The sequence below is a fragment of the Strix uralensis genome, chromosome 4 (assembly GCF_047716275.1).
Source record: "Strix uralensis isolate ZFMK-TIS-50842 chromosome 4, bStrUra1, whole genome shotgun sequence".
Lineage (NCBI taxonomy): Eukaryota > Metazoa > Chordata > Aves > Strigiformes > Strigidae > Strix > Strix uralensis.
In genome coordinates, this window is record NC_133975.1 from 4,493,605 (window position 1) to 4,511,973 (window position 18,369).

The 18,369-nt window shown below is 35.4% G+C and overlaps 1 protein-coding gene across 3 annotated transcripts in view; it reads left to right on the forward strand.

The window, feature by feature from the left end:
- The window catches only part of CTNNA2 (catenin alpha 2), a 524,441-nt gene that overhangs the window by 15,578 nt on the left and 490,494 nt on the right, over positions 1-18,369 (forward strand). The window contains exon 1 of one of the 3 annotated variants that reach the window (XM_074865477.1): positions 13,195-13,214. The exons of the other annotated variants lie outside the window; for them this stretch is intronic. The gene's annotated coding sequence lies outside the window, so the exon portion shown is untranslated. Of the gene's footprint in view, positions 1-13,194; positions 13,215-18,369 lie in introns of those variants that run through there. 3 annotated transcript variants of the gene reach the window in all.

Consider the following 18,369-nt stretch of genomic DNA (forward strand, 5'->3'; position numbering starts at 1 on the left):
AGATGTTATTTGAAAATAGTAATTATTTTCTTTTTAGCCAAAGATCCATATAAGATGAAGTATAGAAAACAATTTTTAGAGGGATTTTTGTTTGGTTTGGTTTACTACTGGAATCTTTTAAAAGAATGTTAACCTGGGGGCTGTGGGGAAAAGTAGTTGGTTCAGGCTAATAGACCTTAAAATAGTCATAAATGTCAAGGTTTCTATCTTGCAGCTGCACTACCATGTCTTGCTTTAGCTGAGTCTGCTTTTGGGGTGGGGAAGCACAGATCTTGTTGAAAACAGGTTTTGCACCAAAGGACATTGGAATGGAAGGAATATGATCATAAACTCATTTAGCAAGAGGTGGGGAAGAGTCAGATGGAATCTGTCTCCCATTATATTCCAAGTAGTTCTAGAAGAGCAGTCTTCAAAAAAATATAGTGGAGGTTACTTACAGAAGAAGCTTGAATTTTAACATACTAATTCCATGCTCCCATTTATGAGTTGCTTTTGCCAACTCTGTGAGCCAGCAGAAGTAAACTTTCAGTTCATTGAAGATTTGGGAGGAACAAGAGTAGCCTCATCAGTTACCACAGGATGGTAGGACCTACATAAGTGTATTGTTCATTTTACTTATTTGTTTTTAATTTGCTCTCTCTTACCTGCTACTGTTAGAGTTAAGTGTATTTCAGTTTGAAAAATAATCTTACTGCTTTTACTAACGGTGCCTGAAGAGAAGGCCTGTGGATGTTGGAATTGGTTAGATTTGAGCAATTGTTATGATTGATGTTATAGACCGTAGCCTGTGGCCTGATTTGAGGGAATTGTAGAGTTTGTCTTCCCCAGAAGAGGTAAAATCATAGGTCCCTGTCTGAATGCTTTTGAGAAAAACAGAGACCTCTGTATATGTTTCCTTTGCTATTGTGAGAAGATGTCTTGTTTCTTACAACTGTCTGTATTTCTTTTGTTTCATTTGAAATCAGAGATTTCGGCTAAGTACAGAATAGGGAATTAAAAAGCAATTGAGGCATTTTTCTGGCTTGCATTAAGAAATAAAAATGAGTAGAAAGGATTCTGACTTACGAAAGGGAGGATAGATGCTATTATATGCAACTGGGAAACGCAACAAGGAAGACAGTTTAAAATACCGATATGCTTAAAAATTTAACATTAAAGTAAGAAAATGTTGAGTAAGAAGACATATGAAACATGAGCTTCTGAAGAACTCTCTATGAAAAGGGCAATAAAACTAAGATTTGTGATGTTCTTTTTAGGGGCTGCTAGGGTGGCTTTCTGTTAAATAACATAAAAATAGAGTGTCATGAAAGACTGAGAGTAAATTTTGGTATTTACTATTTTCAGCATTCTCACCTTCTCCATTACATTTTGGCCAGGAGTAGCGTATTGTTCTAAAATGCAGACTAAAAGTAAGCTTTTGTTGCTGTGTTTATTTCTGTTTGTTTCTTATGTAAATGAAACAATAATCTCTGCCAATCACTATCAATAACTGGTTTATATTTCCCTCTAGATTTGGGCCAAATTTGCTTGATAATTTTTCTTTCATATAGTAATAATTCTTCATTATTATTGTTTCTCTGTTACTCTGCGAGACATGGATAAATCCAAGTGAAACAATCTCCTTGTTACTAAATATTCTACTGTATGCTAAATATTCTTATCTGTGTAAGTAGAATTTTTCCATATTTTGCAAGCTCTTAGTTTATAAAAAACCCTCCCTTTTCATAAGCAAACTATTGTAGCTCTGTTTCCTGCATATATTAACAAAATGTTTGAAGACTGAAGGGAGCGAACATGCAGTGAGTCATCTTCTGTTGAGAATAAAACCTGTTACATTTGTGAATGAAATCTGGCACTGCGAAGTAGAGCATGTAGTTGTTATTATTGTGTTTTGGGGGAATTTTTTTTTTGGTATATTTTTTCTTTTAACAGATGTGCAAGTTAGGAAAGTTTTAATTAGACTTGGGAAGTGCTGTCTTACACACTTGTAAATCTGCAAATATTGGGATGAATTTGATTTAGTAGAACTTTACTATGACTGGGAATATCTGCCTGAGGTGTTTTGAATAATTTTTGGAGGTGGCTCCATTTACACTCTTTAAGGAACTTCGATTCTTAAACCTAAACACAAACACTGGTTTCAAAAAGTGTGAAAATGAACTGAACACCAAAAGCTTGATGAAGCTCCTTGACTATTAAGTAGCTTGTGTTAGAACAAGTATGGTATTTTAGTGGAAATGTGAGTTGATCTGATGACATACATGTAATGCCAAAGTCTGCATAAGTCCAAGAGTATGTTGTACAAAGTTTCCTGCAACTGAGAAAATATTAAACATGGTGATTACAGGTAAAGTTAATAACAAAATCTGGTATTCTTTCTGTAATGGTAGTTGAAAACACAGAGGAAGTGTATGGGCTGATTCGTCCTTGGTTATTCCATCCGAGCCTGTAACAGCCAGCTGTTTATGGGGTTCCTGAGTTTCAGGTTAGCAACTGGTCAATTGTTTTTAATTGAGGACAGATGTTATTGTTCATAATTTCTCTCGTTAATGTTCCCTTCCTGCTGCAACTGGTTCCACAAATCTGAGGGAAGAAGTACTGCCTATCTGACACTTAGAAACCTGATAACTGAAGAATTGGAGATGCGTTTAAGTTCTTGTATCATAGGAAGCATTGTGAGTTCTGTTCATCTCTGTGCTGTCTGTCTTCATATGAATTTAATCTTATTTCTTCCCTGTGATTTATATCGAAAAATCGAAGATTGAAGGGTGTTTAGGCTCTCTTCATATGGAAAACATTCCATGCCTCTGATCACGGAGACTTTATAGACATATCTTGTAGTTCTACCAGACCTCTTTGGAGGTGGAAGGGCACATGGCATGAAAGATGTAGATGTATAACAGATTTATACAGTGATGTACAAATATTCCCCCCCACTCCCTCTTTTCTTTTCCTGATCAAAGCTGCACAGAACTGCTGTTTTTTAGAGGGCTTCCAACTGTGACACCAGGATCGGTTGCTAACCTCAAGCCAATCATTTTACATGTAAAGTAGGGTTTCTTTTCCCCGTGTTTTCCCCATGTTGTTGCCTGTATTGTGCAGGGGTGAAAAATGCATTTTCATCTGCCATCTTTGCTCCTGGTCACTGATCTTGGTAAGATCTGCAATTCTGTGTAGTGAGATTTATATTGGGGTATTCTGCTTTATCGTTTTAACGTTAGCAAATGGTGACTTCTCTCCTTACCTCCTTTTTTTTCCAAGTGCTGGCAGGAATTCAGTCTGTGGATTAGTGATACTATACAAATCATATAGGGAAGATGTGAGGTTGTGTTTTACCTTCCAGAAAGCTTAGAATCCAGTTAGATAAACAAGTTAACTATTTTAATGGGCAATACAGTTATAGTGTCATGGACTGAAGTTCTGCGATGAAGTGGGAAAAGCTCACCAACGATAAGGCAGAAGTTGTCGTTGCTGAGCTGTAGTCAGGGATCACTGAAGAAGACGACTCTTGGTTTTGAATGAGTATAGCACTAAAACCATTGCTATTAAAACCATCTGAAACGATGATCATACACATTTTGGTTCAAAGCTTTGCAGGAGGTGGGGGGAAAAAGCCAAATTCACTATAGTAGTGTTTAATCTCCAAAAGGCACTATACATGCAGGGAGACATGCTTAAAATTAAAAATAACACTAAAACATTCTAATTTCTTCTTGGTTTTTGTTCTTGAGAAATTTCAAGGCAGTAAGGAAAATAAATAATATTCATTAAAATAGAAAATGAAGAAAAGACAACAAGGAACTGGACAGTAGAGAAAGCTATTTTTAGATCAGTAAATATTTTTTAAAAGGTATCATAATGTGCAAGTATTCAATGCCCAAAATATTAAAAGGGAGGCCAAAAATAATTCTGCAAAAATGTTCGGGACGTGAAAACCAATTATGAATCTCTTTCAAATCCTTTGGAAGCAAGAAGTGTTCCAGCAAGTTGGCAGCCAGTAGACAAGCGGGGTAGAAAAGGTAGAGCCAAAGAGCACGAGGCCCAGCAGAAGAGCCAGGGAGTCCTTGTTAACTGTGAAACAGCTTCTGAAGGATTTTCACAGAGCAGCTTACAGGAAAGGTGCCTGAGACTGAATTGTTAATTAAAGGTGTTTTGGAGAAAATAGGTACAGGGCACTAAACTGGAATTATTTTTTTAGATCACCATGTGTTCATTTTTTTAATGATTGGTCTCACACTCGCTGCTCTCTGTGTTTAAGATACAATGACTTGGTTTAAGTGGTAGGTTTCATACCACAGCGAGCACTGATTAGTTTCATCTTTTGTAATTCCTGTATTTGACTCATTTTTGCCAATTTTTATTAATGCTTAATATATTATTTTGTTTGAGAAGGTACATAAGGTGACAGTTTCACCTGGTTTTTGGTTGTTTTTTTTAAAACCATTTCACTTTCCATTATAATCCTGTATGAAAAATATTTGTATTCCATTGACATGCCTGTAGTAGTTTATTTACCTGATGACCTGAAAAGTTTCCATGCTATTTTTGAGTTTATCTGGGTTCCTTTGTTCTCTTAATCTTCACAGAGATTATTTTTTCAGACACACTGATCAAAGATTCACTATCAAGATGGAAACTGTGTATGAAAAGAAAAGTTCTGTGGAAAAATTAGTCTGATGTTAGCTAAATTGCTTTTTTTGAAGAACTAGCACTTCACTGTCACCTGTTTACTTCTTGCATTTCCTTTAGTCTGCAAATACCAGTCATTTGTTAATTAATCCCAGCATAATTTGCAGGCTTTTATGTATTTATACAAAAAGTTACTTCATGTTTTAATGATGGTAAAGAAGAAAATGCATTTTCTGTCCTTATGTCTGTCTTTCTCCTCAATTTAGGGGATTTTCAGTTCCAGTAAGAGTAATTTTGTAGTCAGACTGGAAGGGTGTTTTGGAGGCTGAAAAAGAAACAGGTTAGATATGTTGGTTTCCTCTGTGGTCAGGGCACATAGTGATGGTAATCGCTTGGACAGGTTGCAAGCAATTCAAAATACAACCTTGCAGTTACTGTACCCTTTTGTCCTGGATTTAAAGGCATGGAAAATACTTATTGCTGTTAAAAATCTGTATATCTCTCTATATAATCTTTTTCTGAGCTGATATTATTCCCTTCTATATTGCTTCTCCAGATTCTTCTCAGATATGTTAGTGGTGAGATCAGTTTTCTTCTGAGAATAGCACCATACCATCAGTGAAAAAATGCTTTTAATTCTTTAAAATGTCCTTGTCCAGAACCTCATGTAATAAAGTTTTAATTTTTTATGTTTGAAACTCCAAATTTTTTAATTTTCTGTTAATTTTCATATTAATTTTGAAATGGCTACTTACAGAACTTGTTAGTGCAGAACAAAAAGCATCTCAGATTTAAGTAATCTGACCATATGGATATGGCTGTTACTTTTCCAGATGAATGAATTTTGAGGATTCTCAGTTAAATCTCTGACAATTTCTCTCTCTCACCAGAACTGTACAGTCCGTATCCATGTGTGCTTGTATATGTCTGCTGGTTCAGAAAGTACAGTTGTAGAGTGATGGATATTTTAAGGATCAAGCACTGTTCTTCAGACCTCTTTATATAAGAGATATAGAAAGATCCCATATTTAAATGCTACTTGTTTTCTGGCATATGGATTTTTCTGAATTTTCAAGAAGGTCAGCCAATATTTTTTCCTCTATGGAGTTAGAACACAACCAAGTAAACTGAGTAACTTTTGTATATTTGTTTGATACCTCTTTGCTCTCTCCTTCTCAAGAGCAGAGATTTCTATCTGGAAAGCCGAGTATTTTCTCTCTACCATTTCCTAGTGTGCTTTCACAAGACAAGTGCTGTCCTGCTTCTGGTACAAATGGATGCAATCAAGGCAGTTTCTAATCCATGATGATTGCAGCTTTCTTTGAAGTCAATGGGTGTCCTGAGTATCCTCTTATAGGCTCAGCAGAGGGGATGTTTGAACAGCTTTCTAAGTGTAGCAGGCTTCCCACCAACTCCTACGAAGTTGCTGTACTTTTCTCATCTGTTTAAAATTCATGTGCTTCTGGCTTAAGACTGCTTTTTCTCTTCTCTCACTGTGTTCGTGATTCTTTCACCTTCAGTCAATAATAGGAAATCCTGTGCGAATTGAAAAGCCTGTAGTACCCAGCCATCACTTGGCAGTCGCTATGCTACAATGTTTCAAGTCAGTTGTTTTCAAAGGAGAAGAAAATTGTTCATTATAAATATATTTAATAAAATCACACCGCTCATTGAGTTTTTGCTGGTTTGCCTCGGGGTGTGTATAAAAACATGATCAACTTAAACATGGCATCATGTTTTTCAGCATTACTGTAAAAAGCATATTAAGCTTTTCATTACAGTCTTTCCATTTTCAGAGTTTTATATCACCTACTAATTTACTCATTATAAGAACATTACATGGAAGGTCCATGTTGAACCAATCAAATTTTATTTGCAGAAAAATGCTCTCCAAACAGCCTTTCCACCTGTTCAGGAAGACATGTAATGTGCAAAAATTGTACTAAAAAAATCCAGACCCTTTTGTTCAGAGAGAAGGAAATGTCAGATTAGGGTTCTCTGTATGATGAGAAAAAAATTAGTTTAGCTTGTGGATTAAAAAATATTTTTTCAGTAATTATTTTTCTTTTAATTCTATCTGTAAACTCTAAGTTAAGTATGTAGTGATATTTCTTGATTTTAATTTTTTTTTAACATTCAATCTAAGTTAGATACTAACATGTATTTAGTAATTTCTGAAAAAAAATTATTATTCTCTGGTTTTCATTATTGCCCATTTACTTATGTTGCTTCCTGTATCTGTGACCATATAGCAAGAACTTGATCCATAATGTGTAACCTTATGCCAGCACTTCCAGATTTAATTCCTTTTTTAAAAAATGTGGGGTGGGAAGCAAGAGAACTTCACCTTGGAGCTGTCCTACACATGTGGTTAGTGATAGTTTTTATGATTCTGTGAGAGAGAAGGGGAGGCTGGTTTTCATATATTTTAGTACCTTTGATTTTGAGTCTTGGACAAAGACCGCATTTGGTTTGTGCTCAGTGCTCTGTAACTACCCAGCAAAACCAGACTCAGTCCCTCTGTTCAGAATGAAAGACAGCAGCTGGGTTTAGGCAGATGGAGTGCAAACACAGACTGAGCTAGAATGGATCAGCGAGGTAGGGCTTGGTGACAACAAGCCACCCCAACCCAACCGCTGTTGAGTTGCTTCACGTGGTGCAGGTGAGAAAAGTACTAAGAGGGGATTGAAAGAAAGCAATGAGGAGACGGATCTTTGGAAGAGTTTCCTTGCAGGTGCCAAGCGCAGTTTTTGAGAAGGTGCAAAGTTACCTGTTTAACAATTTAGTCAGCTGCTTTATGGGATGTTTATAGCTGAAGTCAACTTCCTGTTGCAGAAAGCTTATTTTCAGTAATTCTTTAGCTCTAGGGCTAACTTAAGCAGCTGCTGTTGATGATTCTCATTCTGTGCCACCTCCTGAGCTATGCTGTAATATTTGTGCACAGCTGATCTGTGCTAAATTAACTTTTTAAAAAATGCTTATTTTAAACCTGATTTTTTTTTTCTTGGTTTCATCTGGCTCATTATGCACCTGAACAAGTACTTGTATGAGCAGAACTCAGAGCAGAGCACAGGGATAGGAAGAAGTGGTGAGGAATAGGTGGATGCTGCCGAAACCATCACTGCTGCAGAAGGGAAGGCTCATTAAACTACAGCCCAGTAAGTGTCTGTGGTAAAGTTTTTGAAAAGCTTTAAAAGTGGAGGTGAGCAATATGATGCAGAAAGGTGATTTAGTTAGTGGAAGAAGTTTGAGAAAGCACTGACTTGACAAAAAACCTGAAGTATCTTTGTAATAGTTTCCTGAGTGCGTATGATGGAATAAGATTGCTGTTAACAGAAAGTACAGAAAGTGAGATTCAGGATGATAATATCAAGAAGAGGAGGGGAGGAAGCTTAGCTTCAAATATATGGATAAATCAGAATGTCATAAGAGTGTGATATCTGGAAGATTTAGGTGTAGCTTGGATTGGGTGACATAAAAGGAAATCCAAAAATAATGCCTATATAACAGGACAGAGAGATAGTAATTTAATTTTTGACTGTGGATATGATTATCCAGACACAAGGTATAGAAACCACATGACTTTCTTCTGTACCTCTCTAGTTTCTTGGTAACTGCTCTAAAATCTGAGTATCAGGACTGAATGCAGTTTGGCAGCTCTGTTGCTTTCCATATGACCTTTAAAACCTTCTATTCATTCCTTTTCACACTATTCCCACTCTCTTCAGAAGTAGCCAGGTTTTATACTTTTGCATTTTTGTTATATTGCAACAGTTTCCTTGAATGCTCCCAATTTAACAAATAACTCAGATTTTGTGGCTGAACTATTTTCGTTGTTGTCTGTTTATCTGTGCGGTGTTTGCAGTTTTTATCACTTCATCTGTTTGGTTTTTTCACTTTTTTTTTATTCTTTCTTCTGTAGAAAATCTAAGGTGCTCGGGAAGATATTTTATTTCAAGTAGTGGATCACCAGCTTGAAGAGGCTGAAAAATTTTCTTCTACCTGAGAAATGATACCAACAATTAAACTGATTCTCTTGAGGCAGGTAGATAAATTGATTATGGCAGGAAGACATTTGTGCTGAAAAATACTTGTAGCAGGTAGTTAAGGCCTTTGATTTGATCAATGCTCATTAGTCGTGGGAAAAGGAAGGTAAAGCAGTAAGGCATCCTTTTGAGGGGTTATTTGTATTGGTCACCTGAATGTTGATGTAAGCCTTGCCAGTTGCTCCACATTAAACTTTGATGCGCAGATGTTCTTAAATGACACTTCTGGCTTTTGTTGCAGTGAAGATCTTCTTATTGAATTTTTTTTTTTTTTTTTTTTTTTTTTTTAGGGGAGGGGGGCAAATGTTGGATTAATATACTCTACATTGATATATTGGAACAAGTGAAAATTTCATTACTGAATAGTTTTCTTGAAGTTACCTGCAAGGCTAAGCATGCTTTCTGCATAGATAAAGGCTGAAGTCAGAATTAAGTCAGAATTTGAATGGACATGTTTGTAAACAGGAACTGAGAATTTCAGTAATTTACATCAGTCGTTGTTTGTTGCATTCATAGTGTTAGTAGAAAGCTGAGGAAAAGTATGAATATATCATCAGATATATTAAGTTTTGATCCTATATATGCTTTCGAAGGAACTTTATATTATACTTGTAAGTTGGCACAGAAAATCATTGGGCAGAATGTGTTCAATTAATATTTGATATTAAACCCCCCATCCCCATCCCCCAAATCTGGGATGCTCTAGGTATAATTTTGTGGAAGGTTTCATTCAGGACATGCTTGTGTGATGTTCTCAGAAACTGAAGGAACTTAGAATCATTGCAGAAATTTAAGAAAGTTAGTAGAATTTAAATGTTAGCTTAAATGGGGCTGAAAATGCCTCTCTAATCAAAATTTGCCTTTTAAAATATTTATTGGATTTTAGAACCATCATATGAATTAGCAAGCTTAAGAGAATTAATTTTCCATTTACAAGGTAATATAAATATAGTCAAGCTCTTCCATGGTTAAATTATGGTATTAAAAACTCAAATACTTCAAAAGTCAGCATAGTGTGCTCATGATTTATAAAAAATAAACAAATGACCAAAAAACTAGAGAGACAATTAGTATAATATTTTTGTAAACTTATTTCTCTATAAAAGAAATATTTAATGGGTTGGCAAGAACTCCTGGTTTGCCTAAATGCTGAATTTCCCATCTGTATGGTAAACTTCTTTATGTGGTATGAAGTCTTAAGTGATTAAGAAATCTCATCTGGGACCTGCAAAGGCAAAGCTGGAATAAAAAGACACTTGCTCTTAGAGTCGGGGAGAGATTTCTTTGTTCTCTTCGTGGCAAATCAGAACTTTGGGATTGGCAAAGGAGAATCCTGGGCCTGATATTAGATACAAGAAATGTATTGGATGTATTCAAATTTTTTAATTTGGAATTTAATTTAAAAAAATAATGTTTTTTCTCTTTGTGGTTCTAATATATCCCTCTAAGCATTTAGAGCACTTTTAGTACTGTTTTAACAATCTTGCTAACGGTATGAAGTTGGAGGTCTCACAGTTGAAGAAATTGTGTTGTTGTAAAAAGTGAATAGCGATTTTTTTTTTTTGTTGGTCAGTAGGTTTTATGAGCAGTCTCAACCAGAAAAGTGCTATATCTAAGTTCTAATTGGGGCAAGAATTCTAATGAGCAACTTCATTAGATAAGTTCCAGTTCAGTAGCATCTGAAATTTCCTCCTATCGCTTCCTCTACCAGTTTAGTTTTGAGTTGGGTCAGTAACAGTTTTTTAATTTGCGCACGCTGGAAAGTATAAAATAAAAAATTGGAAGTTGCAATGTGCAGTTTCACCTGTTTAGTCCCTGTATTTTGCTGCTGTAATTCAGGCACTGTTTGTATTTCTCGTGCCGTTGTCTGTGGTGTGTGCAACGGGAGCAGCTCAGGGCAAGCGGCCGTTTGTGCTGCCTTGAGGATGAAAGCGATGTTGAGGTTACACCTGGGAAGTGGGAGCAGGAGCAGAAGAAAAGCCCATTGGTTTCCCTTTTCAGTAAACCCACATCAGGGATGCATAAGAAACTCAAACGTGTTTCTACTCGAGGAGGAATGACTCATTGGTGAGAGGGCTGGTCGAGTGGGTTGCGAGCACTGTCAGGGTACCCATAGCTGTAACCATGTGCTCCTCTAGTGTGCAAGAGCAAGAAATCAAGACTACCACTCATTGAACCTCCTCCCACCAGCATCTACAAACCAGAATAACACTTTTTTTGAGCATCTCTTACACAGATGCAGAAAATTGAGATGTTCAAGTAGCCCAGCATCACAGTGCAAAAAGAGATGTTGGTGGGTCATATGGTGAAAGAGCTGGGATGGGATGAAACGTAGGAAGAGAAGACAAGAGAAGGGAGCTCCTGCACCATGCTGTTGCTCTGGCAGCACTCCCGTGGGCAAACAGGCTGTGCTGAACTGGTTCTTGCTGAGATGTCAGTGTGTAGTAAATTTGAAATATCAACTGGACTAAAAAAAACCCAAACAGTTAGAGCTCTTTTAGATCTCTAAGCAGCACATCAGGGTAGTTCTGCTTCAAGAAAAAGAAATGGCTTCAAATGTTTTTTTGATTGGGATTAAGTTTTGGGCTATAGCAATTTTGTGAACTTCTAGGTTTTTTAGTTGTGTTAAATTTTGCTACTTGACTATGGATATGAAGGTGATGGTTTTGGAAAACATAGATCAGAAATCTGTAAGCGGTGTCACAAATTGTTTTTTTCCGAGAGAAATGGACAATAATCACATATCTTTAAAAAAAAAGAATGATAGTACCATTTCCTGCCTGAAACAAAAAAAATTAAAAGTATTTATTTTTATGAGGCAGCTTTTCTAAGCAATGTTAAAATTATTTTATTCCCCTTAATCTGTTCCTTTTCTGCATATAATTATTATCATACCATTGCCAGCATTATTTCATTTCTGTAATTATCAGTATTAAAATGAAAAGCCATGGTTTTCTGTCAGGCATTTTAACCAATTTCTCCTCTGACAGCTTTCTCTTTCTTCATTTGGTCTGTTTATTGAAAAGATTGGCAGTTCTGTAGAATGTGGAGTTTACAGATGCACAGTGATTTTCATATATTAAGGAATAATTAATCATCAGTCTTTTAGTTCTGATTATTCCTGTATTATTCCAGAGTTTCAGAAATGGAAATTTTGGGATTGAAATTAGTTTCAATACTGCGACTTCTTGACCTCCGAGGGTCTGAAATTGCTGTAGAAATATTTTAAAAATGGTAAAACAAATTAAAAAAAATAATCCAGTGATCTGGGTCTCATAACGATCAAAATGAAAAGTAAAAGAATAACTCATATGAATTGGTTTCAGCCTTTATGCAGATCAGGCAGCAGCAGCAATGTTAAGATCTATTGTACAGAGTTACACCTTTCGAGGTCAGCGAAAAGTTTGGCAGAGCAGGTGTTTACGTTGTTATCCTCTCGCTGCACAATCCTCTGTGGACAGACTGGGCAGAATTTCCATGGTTTATGTTACTGTTTGGTACGTGGTTGTTGCATGCTGGGTTTAGATGCTCTGGAGCACAACCTGGCACTGCAGAAGAACGTGCTCCAGAAATACATACTCTTTTCAAACATGTATGTGTTTACAAGGACTCGTCATTTCTGCTGTGTAGAAACAACTTTGAGACCTGTTCTATGAAACAGGGAGCTATGGAAAATGTCGGTGAGGATGTGGAGAAATAATATCTACCTTTTTGCTTAGTAATAGATGCCAAATTTGCCATCCTCATTCCAGTAAGAGCTTAATAGATTCTCCTATCAACTCTCAGCTTCTCTTTGAAGCAAAGTTAGAGGTTACATTTCTACCTCATGTGAAGCTTGGTGTTCAGATCTGAGAATATTACTTCCACCCTAACTCAATCTACTGTCTTGTGAAAAATCTGCCAAAGGACATTTTCTCCATCCCCAGCATTTTTGGACATATGGATTTTTCTGCCTCAGCCTTTGGAGTTATTGAATCTCTTATTAGTGAAACTTAGACTGATAGATCCCTTTCTCCTTCCTCCGGGTTCTGCTTCAGGAATTCACTGAATCATTCCTGTTAAAAATCTGTCTCCTCCTTACTCTCTGGAACTTCAATGCAAACCAACCACAGTCAACATGAGGCAAAGAGCTCATGTCATTCCAAGTGGCCAAACTCAAATTTATAAGGACCTGAAATTAAAGGCCAGCAGTGAGATATTTTATTCCACCTTTGCTTTGGAGATACTATGAGAAAGTTGCTTAACTGTTTAGTTTGAATTTATTGCTCATCTTTGTCTCAAACGTGTTTTCCAAGAAGTTCTGTTACACTTAAATAAATTTAAATACAGAATGGCTTCAAATGACTACTTTAAAACTGCATTTACAATGTCATAAACCATTTTTCTTTTCTTTTTTTTTTTAGGGTGATAAAGGTTGAAAACAGCCTAAAACACTAGTCTGGACTGTAGAATAATGTTTGGAAATAGTGGAAATAAATCATGAACACAATTCTTTTACATGAAAATATCAAGAGTTTCATTTAGTAGAGATATTCTTAGGTAGGTAGTACAAGAATAATAAAGAAGTCTTACTCTATCTGAAAATTGTTATAGCATCATTATTATTTCATTGTATATATTTCTCTCTCTACATATATATCTATATAAAGTGTATACAGTGGATAAAAGTTTTTAATATCACTGTGCTTTGATTAGTATTATTCTTACAACTATGGAAAGGTTGTTTCATGTTTGATATGGAACACGATGCCGTTAGACATGTTTGTGTGAAAAGGTAAGTAAGTAATAGATATCTATGTGCTTGTGTTTTTAATTATTAGATAGTTTAAAAGAGTACAAGAATGCTACAAGTGAATGTGTATAACATAAGCACACACTGCTGCGTTCACAATTTAATTTTGAAAGGAGAGAATCTTTCTTCTGGTATTTTATTGCTGATATTTTAGGCAGTAGAGCTATGTCTTAAACACTTCTTACTCTGTTTTGCTGTGGGGTAATGTATGATCTACAAGTCCTGAAATCCTAGCAATTAGAGTGGGAAAAGACCTGTCAAGTGTGTACAGATTATTTTCTTGACCATGCAGGAACTTTTTTCTTTAAATAACGTTTTCCAATATGTGTGCCTGTTCTTATCAAAAATGCTCATCCCAAAAGTCTTTTCCACGGTCTCTAAATACAGATCACCATTGGAAAGACATAATATATCTCCAGTTCTGTGGTTTCCTTGTCTTATTCCTCATTCATGTTAAAGAATTGTCATTTAAAAAAAAAAAAAAGATGTTTGTTCCATTTTTATCCTCATCAGTTACTTTTCTAAGAGGCAAAGCATTCTTCTTGATCAGTGACCTTTAAAACTAGTTGATTTACATTTAAATACAATCCATCATTTACATTCCTAATAAAAATAAAGCCAGGGTTCACATATTCACCACAACATTCACATTTAGCTCCACAATATTCATATTTAAACATTAGTTTTTGTCTGCGACTGTAAAAACAATTTATTCTAAACATCATAGCTATGGAAAATGCTACCATTAAAATTGAAATAAATTTTAATGAGAGACATTTTTCAGGCAGAAGACAAACTTGACAAACTGACCCAATGTAGTTATCTTCTAAATTTTCTTTGTGGTCTTTGCCTTTGGCTGTCTGCTTATGAGGTCTTTAAATTATTTTGCTTAATTTCGAAATAATTTACATTTAAAGAGTGCTGAATAATGCTATTTGATAGACTGATATTTTTGCTGAACTTTTGAAGAGAAATTGTAATTAAAATGGAGGACATTGGCATTTAAATATTTCTTATTTTAATAAAATGTATATGCAATGTGAATACATTATTTTTTCTTAACAATTCTCATACTGATTTAAATGTTATCTATAGTTATGAATTATTTATTTTGTACGTCGGTGTGTGTTCATCATATCCCTTCAGTTTTAGTAATGGTAGATTTCTGGTAGATTTCAGGTTATTACACTGATTTTTTTTTTTTTTTTTTTTTTTTTTTCCTGAGATGCCCAAATGAAAAGAAGTAACAAAGCTTTCTGGTATTTTCAAATACCGGTTATCTAAACTTTGGGTGAAAAGGACATGGAATTACACTAAACAGCCAGACTAAAACAAAGCCATTTTTTTTGCTGTACCTCCTGAAAAGGTTGGCCTCATGAGCAGAATTTTCTTTCAGCTACTTAGGCAGTAAGTTAACAGTTTGGCTTTCATTAGGGTGCATGTAGTGAATGTGTACTATTTAGATTTTATTTAGTTTACATTATGTTGCTTCTTTATGATGACTTTTTTTTTTTCTCCTAATAAGTTTTCTTTAAATAGTTTACCAATTTTATAATGCTCTTTTGGATAATGTGTATATGTTGTACATGAAGTATCTTCTAAAGTAGTAGCATAAACCCAACTGTGATTTACAGTATATGCATAGCACTTAAAAATGCAGCTGGAACTTCAGTTTTGACATGGATAACTCCTGCAGAGGAGGGCAGTTTTACACTCTACCTATCTCTGTTTATTTTGCATGGGCATAATAAGTATATGGAGGATTGACTTAAAATTTAATACTGATTTTATGGCAAAAACCCCAATAAAATATGATTTGAAAAGTATTCCTGGATAAATTAAGGAACTGTAGAAAAGTCTTTTTCAGTAAATAATTTTTCTGAATCTACCTTTTTTCCTCCCACTCTTTCACTAGTCTGACAGGTTTCTTTCCCTTTACCAGTATTGATTGAATTTTTAAAATGAATTATTCTCTTCCTGTAGCTCAGTTGTACAAGATAGTCATTACAAATTGTCTGAAAGCAAAATTTTAGTTTCCAAAGACCTGTGATTAAAAAAAAAAAAGTTTTAATCTTCACCTTCATTATAAATTGATAAACTTGCAAATTTTAATTAGTTTTGCTCATTAATTTTCATCTTAGTGAGCTAAAAGTGCATTGTATTGATCAGAAGTTCTAAAGCCTATGTGATTAAAAAGCATAAGTACTATGTGACAACACAAACCAGTGTTGATCTCTGATGTGATTTCTGTTTTAAAATACAATCGACTCTTGTTAATTTGCTCAGATGGGATGAGATCTATGTCAATTTAATAATTCATGTTAAAGGATAGGTGTCAGGGACATTGAGTGACGCATCATATCTCCCTAATTTCAATTTCTGAGGCTCAATTTAATATAATATTGATAGCTTACTGAGAAATACTCCTTTTTATATTATTTTAAAATCGTCTCTCAGGAACGTGTAGTCAGGTTTCACTCCAGAACTATATTATGCAAAAACAAGGAAGATGGAGCAAACGCAGTTGCAGCTGGCAGTTGCCTATAGGCAGATATTTTTTTTTTGTATATGTATCTGATTTTGAATAAAAAAGTCATATTTCAGATGCCTCTGGAGAAGCTTAAACAGCTTCTCCTATGCAGAATATATTAAAAAAGACTAGTTCCTCCCAAAATTATATGAATGTAAAATCAGTACATTGGAAAGCTTGATCACAAATACTGATACTGTATTTTTGGGAGGGAGGGGTATGTATCAGTGGGAACATATTTTTCTGCTCTTACCTGCAAACCCTCTGTTACAAACCGCCTGCTGACAAGAAACCATCTGTTCAGTTTCTTCTATTGGAGCTCCTTGTATCAGGTTCTGGGGAAAAGCTTTTCCAAACCTGCTCTTCCTTGAAACAGTAGCGTGGCAGAATAAAAGATGTAGAAACACATTTGAAAAGTAGTAATTCAGACCATCCACAACATGTATATACATGGGTTCTGAAGCACAGAGATGTCCACATTGTGTAAAAAATGCATTACTGTATTGAAAACATACCGGGAAGCTGGAGAACAGCAAGTTGTAGAAACATTTTTTGGGTAAAGTTGGAAAAGTTTTTATTTGGTCCTGCCTCTCCTCCCCACTCCTTTAATGAGTCAATGTTTATTTCTGTTTTGTTTTATTTTTAAGTGACCTCTCACTCTAATCAACTGATTGCTTGATTAAATGGAGATGTTTTACATAATCAAATGAGCTTTTTGACCTTTCTTTAATTTTTGCTTTTTGTGGAGATCTCAGTGTTGCTGCTGATGGTCCAGGTATTTTCAGTTTCTGGAATTTATGGCTAGTAGGATTTGTTTAATTTTTACAAGCATTCATGCATTCCTGTAACCGATTCTTTTTGAGACGCTGATGTGATTAAAGAGAATATGTTGTTCTTTCTATACTTAGGCTTTTCATGTTCTAACTTTTCCCTTTTTTTCTTTTATTTTCTTTTACATCACATTTATTTATAGATGTTTTAGTGTGAATAATTTACGGTTCAAAGCCTTTGGACTTTATTACCTTGGGATATGTTTGGATTTCCTGGTTCTGTGATTATTTTTTTTTTTGAAAATCAGTGGTTTAAGCAGCAGATAGACACCTTGGAGCATCCTCTTCTCAAGTTCCCCGATTTGTTCTCTGCTCTTTGTAAAGCTTCTGTACCTCCTTCAGTCAGTCGTTTTCCTTTTCTTTTTTCAATGACTTTGTGATCCTTCTAGATAGACAGATAGACATGTTGCAGACTCTCCTTTTCTCCTTTCTACTGTGACTTCTTTATTTGATCTTTCTCTTGAAGTTTACATGAATTTCTGTCGTGTTTAACACATTCCATCTAAACGTAGCAAAACTATTTCATAATGATGAGGCAGCCTAAAACAGAAGTTGAGATATCTGTAGTCACTTCTCCATCCCCGCCAGAACTTAAGTTAATTACTTGTGGGTATTATTTATGAAACTGTAACCACATCTGTCTGTACTTTTAATCAAACAGTTAACAGTTTCTGTGGTCATTCAGTTATAAGAATAGTCTTTGTCTTGGTTTTGGTTGAAGACTTCACTTTCAGCATTGACTAATTGTTTCTTCTGATGTTGCTGGAACATGAGATGCTTTGATATCTTTGCATTTAAGTGTCATTATCTGTTAATAAAAAAAACCCCACCCACCACTACTCTTTAGCGTTTTAAACCCAGAAATTTCTCGGACTGACTATTATGAATTTTGAGATATCTTCAATCACATTGTTTACATATCCTTAAATTGTAATTATTTTTTCAGATTAGGGTTTTTTAATTTTTTTCGTGATGTTTTATTCTAAGTAGCACATTTGTAAAAGGAGAGTCAGGGGCTGCTACTACTGTAAGGACAAGAAGACTGGCGGGGCATAGAGTAAAGGAGGCTGTGGTCTGTTGCTTAGGACATATTTCTATGGAATAAGGGCTCAGGGCTGAGGAAAGTATCAACAGCAGCTTTCCCTCAGTCTGTATGAAGACTTGTAGCCATGAGCTGGATGATGAGACACCATGACTGCTTCTTACATCTCTAAATGCAGAGTGACTGTTGCTCCTGTTTGAATGGGATGAATTACTGTAGGAGGGCCTGCCCGTTCTGAATCGTGATTAACTCATTGTCATCTGGAGCTAAATCCTAAAGCCTTGCAGAGAAAGTGGGCTTAAGGTAAACTCCTTTCTGTTTCCAAACGGCAATTTCAGATGGCATTCTGCTTCGAGCACGGCTAAATTGAGGCTCTTTGAAGCTCTGTTTATCACAGAGGCAGTTTAAATACTTGACTCCACTGGTGGGTGCCCTTCAGAAGAGTTCAGTATTGCAACAGTGACATAAGACTTTACTCAGTAATAAAGTTTTTGACAGGT